This window comes from Dama dama, chromosome 16 (genome assembly GCF_033118175.1).
Source record: "Dama dama isolate Ldn47 chromosome 16, ASM3311817v1, whole genome shotgun sequence".
In the NCBI taxonomy this organism is placed as follows: Eukaryota; Metazoa; Chordata; class Mammalia; order Artiodactyla; family Cervidae; genus Dama; species Dama dama.
The window spans coordinates 36,453,097-36,459,665 of NC_083696.1; the positions used below are offsets into that span (position 1 = coordinate 36,453,097).

The window sequence follows — 6,569 nt, forward strand, 5'->3', positions numbered from 1 at the left end:
AGAAAATAATACAATCTTATGTTTATGGACCTGAAATAAAACTAGTACATTTGCCAGTTGATTCAGAACCTAGCTTCCTGAAGAATAAGCTAGTTGAATAGAAAACAACTGATGAAGGGCAGAAGACCTAGACAGAAATTCCTCCAGAGAAGACAACAGGAACATGAAGAGATGCTCAACATCACTAATTATTAGAGAATGCAAATAAAAACTACAATAAGGCATCACTTGACACTGGTCAGAATGGCTAGCATCAAAAAGTCTATCAAAAATAATATATGCTGGAGAGGGTGTGGAGAAAAGAGAACCCCCCTACCCTGTTGGTGGGAATGTAAATTGGTGCAGCCACTATGGAGAACAGTATGGAGGTTCCTTAAAAAACTAAAAATAGAGCCACCATATGATCTAGCAATCCCATTCCCAGGTATATATCCAGAAAAGACGAAAACTGTAATGCGAAAAGACACATGTGCCCCAGTGTTCACAGCAATATTATTTACAAAAACCAAGATGTGGAAGCAACTTAAGTGTCCACTGACAGATAAATGGGTAAAGAAGATGTGGTGTATATATACAATGGAATATTATGCAGCCATGAAAAAGAACGAAACACTGCCATTTGCAGCAACATGAATAGACCTAAAGGTTATCATGCTAAGTTAAAGACAAATATATGACATCATTTGTGCAAATCTAAATATAATATGTGCAAATATATGTGCAAATCTAAAAACTAATACAAATAAACTTATTTACAAAACAGAAACTGGCGCACAGACATAGAAAACAAACTTATGGCTACCAAAGGGGAAAGGGGGAGAGAGAGGGATAAGTCAGGAGTTTGGGATTAACAGAACAACCCTACTGTATATATACACACACACACATATACACATGTATAAAATAAACAACAAGGATTTACTGTATAGCACAGGGAACTATATTCAATATCTTTTAACAATCTCTAGTGGAAAAGGATCTGAAAAAAAATACACACACACACACACACATATATGTATAACTGAGTCACTTTGCTGTATGCCAGAAACAAATGCAACATTGTGAATCAACTCTACTTCAAAAACAAAAACAAAAAACCCAAGTAACTGACATAGGTTGACCTGGCCATTCAACTTTGGGAAATGCACACCCCACATATCTAAAGAGGAAGCAAGGATCATGTGCTCAGAAATGTTCATAACTAAAATATTTATAATAGAGTAAAAGTGAAATCAGAACAAAATGCTGAGGGAAATGCTGAGGGGGAATTCTGTCTAGGCAATATCCATAATGATAGACCTCATTTAAAAACGTGAACAGTGGTAATTCATGACAATACTGGGTTGGCCAAAAAGTTCGTTTGGGTTCCCCTACAACATTGTATGGAAAAAGTTGAATGAATTTTGGCCAACCCAACATATATATTAAAAATGTTAAGTGACAGGGAATGGGGCTTACATACAGGTTGTAACTACGTAAAAATACATTCTGAATCACATACAGTTAAAAGACGTTAAGTTCTTTTGTTGTTAGGCTGGCTTCCCAGGTAGCTCAGGGGTAAAGAATCCACCTGCCAATGCAGGAGCCACGGGAGTCTTGGGTTTGACCTCTGGGTTGAGAAGATTCCCTGAAGGAGGTCATGGCAACCCTCAATAGTTTCTTGTTTGGGAAATCCCATGGACAGAGGAACCTGGTGGGCTATAGTCCATGGGGTCGCAAAGAGTTGGACACAACTGAGAATGCACACACTGTCTGTCTCTCTGGTTAAATATAAGCAGATATTAAGTGGCTCCCACAAGACTAGAAGCTGACCCTGTCTCTTCTTCCGACCTCCAGCTCCCCTTCTGATGGTCTGACTTTCTTATTTTCTGTGCTCTCCACGTTGCCCAGAATGGCCAATCTTCCTACCCCAGAGCTTGACTAGAGAGCAAACAGACCCCATATCTAGATGTCAGCTTCCCACTCAAATCAGGAATTGGAGTGAAAAGGCAGAGAGGGAGCTCAGTAAAAGCTACCAAGAGAACCTGGAGCTACAGAAAGTTACCCTCAGGCCAAGACAGTCCTCCAAGAGACCAGAGCACATGGCAAGGCCTGGTGGCCTGCTCTTTGCCTTAGGTCTCCAGCCCTGAGCCCATGTTCCCTTCCTTCTCCCCTGCACACCCGTGGAAGGCTCACTTCTGAGAACTGGCAGCAATTCACACAAAGCCTGTTCAGCCCTAACAACAAACTGAGAAGGTAGGTACTGTTATTTACGCAGCTGAGGCTGAGCAAAGTGACTTCCCGAAGGTCACAGGGGAGGCAGAGACCAGATGGGATTCCCACATTGTCCTGAGGGCTCTGAGTGTAGGCTCTTGACTCCCACACCCTGGAGGAGGCCTCGGCGCACAGACAACATCAGGGTAATTCCCTTTGGGGCTCTGAATTCTAATGGTGAAAACAGTGGACTATTTGACCTGATACATAACACCTAATAGCACTTGGACTCTGCCTTCTTCATCTGGCTGTGAGTTCATGTGCTAATACATGTATGGATAAAGATTCTCTCCTTGACCAAACTTCAGTCTGGCTCCTCTGAGCCCCTCTGCTCTATCATGCCTGGATATCAGCTTCTGTTCCTGTCTTCGTAGAGTCCAGATTTTAGTAAGAATCTCACAAAGCGGGTTTAGTCAGAATTTCCTACTTTCTATAGCTCCCCACTCTCACCCCCAAGGTAACATCTGATCGCTGTAGCCTGCCTTTAGTAAGAAGAATCCTGTTAGGTTAACTTAGAAAAGAAATACCCTGTCGTCTTACTCTGTCTATCCACTGATCCCCATCCCCCACTCTGGTTCTTGGCAATAATTTCCTCTTTCCCTTGTTTTGTTTCAATTTCTTTCCCCTACTGCAAAAACCCACTGTAGTAGTTCCCTTGAATAAGGTCTGCCTTACCATTCTTTAGCAAGCCTCTGAATGTTAATAGTTTTGCTTTAACAATTTACATGTGTAAATATCCCAGAGCATGGTGGCTCAGTGGCAAAGAACCCACCTGCCAATGCAGAAGACTCGGGTTTGATCCCTGGGTCGGGAAGATCCTCTGGAGAAGGAAATAGCAGACCACTCTAGCAATTTTACCTGGGAAATCCCATGGACAGAGAAGCCTGGCGGGCTACAGTGCATGGGGTCGCAAACAGTCGGACACGACTGAGCGACTAAAGAACAAGAAGTCTCATCTTAGTTTCCATGAATGAAGACGCCCTCTGAGCTGAGGCCCAGTCATCTACTTTTTAAATCACATCCTAGGTGATTCTGATACATAACACTGAGGTTGCAGGACAGCTGGTTTGGCCTTTGTCTCCCTGGTGAGCACTTAGTTTCAGAGAGACTAAAATCTGAGAACTCTTGGCTGAACCCCAGGCCTCCCCATTCCCAGGCTGCAGGCTCCCACTAGCAGGGTGGTGTCTGATAAACACCTGATGCAGACAGGTCTCAGCGAGTTACGGTTCTTAAGTGTGGGACCTTCCCGGCTGTCATGGAGACTGAGTGCAAAGCACAGTATTGGTTTCTGTTTCAGTTTCTGCTTGCTAGCCAAGCCTATTATTGGGAAACGGACTGAGAGGCGAGACAGGTGGCTTCAGTTATTCAGAGCTCAGAAACATCAGAAAATTTGGGGGAACTCTGGTCTTTGAAAACTCTAGCCGTTGTAGTTGCAAGGGAGGGAAGCCCTCAGTGCAGTGTCGAGAAATCCCCCAGCGCATACCATTTCTCTCACTACCTTCTCAACCACTTCTCAAAGTGTGGTAGGACTTTTTTCCTCCCCTGGTAGAAAAACAAAACAAAATACAAAGGGAAAATCCAAGCCAAAATTTCCTGAGCCCGAAAGGGAGCAAAATTACTGTTATCCTTTTACAAGGGTTATGCAAGGAAAAGGTCTCATGGACCCGTCACTCCAAATTTTTGTTGTGACGAGACAAAGAACCAAGGAGCATACACTCGCGTGACACACCCAAAGGCAGGCATACAAACTCAATGCCAGGTGGCCAGGCTAGGATGGGGAAGAACTGACCCTTAGGGACCCAAGTTTGAGTCTGATTTGAGTAGGAGGCCCTGAGAAATGGGAGTTTGTGGGCAGAAAGCTCAGCAATGTGCCATCAAAAAAAACAAAACAAAACAAAACAAAAAAACAAGGAAAAGCAGGGAGAAAAAAGGAAAGAGAAAGAAAGAAAGAGCCTGGTATTTCTCCATAGTTTTGTCTTTCTCACCCAGGTATAAAATTTCACTCATATATTACTTCTGGTCTGTTCTAAAAAGTATTTAATAAAGAGACTACTTAGGCATATACAATTAAAGTAATATTAAAAAAACCCTCCAAAGATTCGATGCATATTTGTTACATAAATATATATGCTCCCATGGTTACAACTAGCTGCATGCGGAAAAGGAGACAGAAATTAAAACGGTTGTGGTAAAGAGGTAACGAAGCATTCTCTTTTAATGTGTTTGATTTCAGTGATACATATTTCTCAAGAATCATTTGGGCTACCTCCTGAGGCATAGTGGACCCAAGCCTGAAAATATTGAGGATCCCACTATCTACTTCCAGGCGTTTGTGTTCCCTAGAGGCCAGGTAGGAAACCGGGGTCTGATTCTTGGGGTCTGGTTCTATAAAAGTCATGAATCTAGCTCCCCGCATGTCGGATATAAGTCTATGTTTGGCATAACGGTCCTTGGCCCTTTCTTCCTTTAGTTGGTCTTTCACTGAGGTTTCCGAAACACACAGGAAGTCAGAAAAAAGAACAGTAACTCACTCCTCCACAGCTTCACCACAGATGAGAGGCAGTGGGGGGTGGGGTGCAGAACACAGCAGATCCCAGAAAGGGGCCCATGTCGGAGGAGGGGTGTGGGGAGCCAAGAGCCACCGGTGGGCCCTCCCGGTCCCACAGGGCACGGGTGGGAGACAGCAGAAATAGATGGGAGGGTAGCAGCAGGGGTGATGTCCACAGCCAGGTCTTGTAGGGTCTCCAGAGGAACACAGTTCTGGTACCTCCCTCCTGTTGACTGAGAATTTTCTGGTTACCTCACATACACCCACAAAAGCTATAGCATGTGAATTGTTTTTAATCACATCTAACTAAAATGCCAAAAAAATGCTTGGTTAACTATGCCAAGTCACCTCACCTGCTGGGACCTCAATTTTCTCATCTAAAAAGTGAGGGGATTGGGTAAGGGGAAGATTTTTCCCAACAAAGTCTAGAGCATGAACGTTTCACTTTAAAAGGGGTTCCTGGGGTGGCTCAGCTCATTGTTTGGCTGAAAATGCTTCCATTTTTAGAACCCCCTACCCAAGTCCTTTTAAATGGCCCTGAGTTCCGGGCTAGAACTGCTGGACCAGGTTAGATGCCTCCCAAAGGGCCCTCTTCGATGGAAAAGTCTGGAAGCTGAGGTCATTAGCCCCAAGGAGAGACCCTGGGTCATTGAAACAAGGGCAGGGAGGGGTAAGTCATGAGTACAAAAAGAAAAGGAATGATTTGGGATATTGATGAGGGAGAAAACATAGTGACTCTGATTATAAACTCATTGGTGGTGAGAACCAGAGCTGAAGGGGCTCATAAATGACATACTTTTACCTCTTCTGTCTTATTTTTACCTCACCTGTAGGTGAGGAAACTGAGGTCGGAGATGTCAAGTGACCTTCCCAAAGACACAGAGCTGAAATCTTGACGTGGGGGAGCAGAGCAGGGGCCCTTTGATGGGTCAGCCACAGAACTGGGGGGCCTGAGTCTTTGTCAGGAGGTCCATCTCACCGAAAGGGAATCCCCTGTGGGTGCTAGAGTCCAGGTGACCCCATGGGGACTGACTATGTAGGTGATGCCAGCCAGAGGAGGACTCTGCCTGCTAGAACCTTCTGCATCTCCTTCTAACACTTCTGTGGGCTTTACCTTGCCCTGCCCATCGTGGACAGCCCTTTTGGGAGAGCTTTCTTGCTGCCCAGAAAGGAAGTCTACATTTCAATGGCGACCTAAGCTAGAAACCAATGACTCGGCAGTAAAGAATGTGCCTGCAAGCCAGGAGACGCAGGAGCCACGGGTTTGATCCCTGGGTCAGGAAGATCCCCTGCAGAAGGAAATGGCAACCCATTCCAGTTTTCTGGCCTGGAGAATTCCATGGACAGAGGAGCCTGGTGGGCTACAGTCCATGGGGTCGCAAAGAACTGGACACGACTGAGTGACTAACATTTTCACATTTTCAAGCTAGAAACACTCCCCACCCCCCACACACACAGGCAGTCGAAAGTGACTGTCCACAGAGCACTTTTCCTTCTCCTTCCTCCTCTCTCTGGAGGTGGTACTGATCCCTATACAGAGGAAGAGACACTGGCTTAGAAAAGTTAAAGTCCACGCTCAGCTGGAAACAGAACTGAAGCCTCCCAATCAACTGCCGAAGGAGGCCTTCCGGGAGAACAAAGTTCATATCATGCTGGAAGAAGCACATGTTTGGCGGTCTGTCCTGGTTCAGGCCACTCATCTGGGACAAATTCTGTTACATCTCTGCGCCTCAGTGTGCTCACCCACAAAATCTAGGTATGTTAATAC

At 45.0% G+C, this 6,569-nt stretch overlaps 1 protein-coding gene across 3 annotated transcripts in view; it reads right to left on the reverse strand.

The window, feature by feature from the left end:
* Positions 1 to 6,569, reverse strand: part of PTK2B (protein tyrosine kinase 2 beta) — a 132,825-nt gene that overhangs the window by 72,045 nt on the left and 54,211 nt on the right. The window lies entirely within an intron of this gene.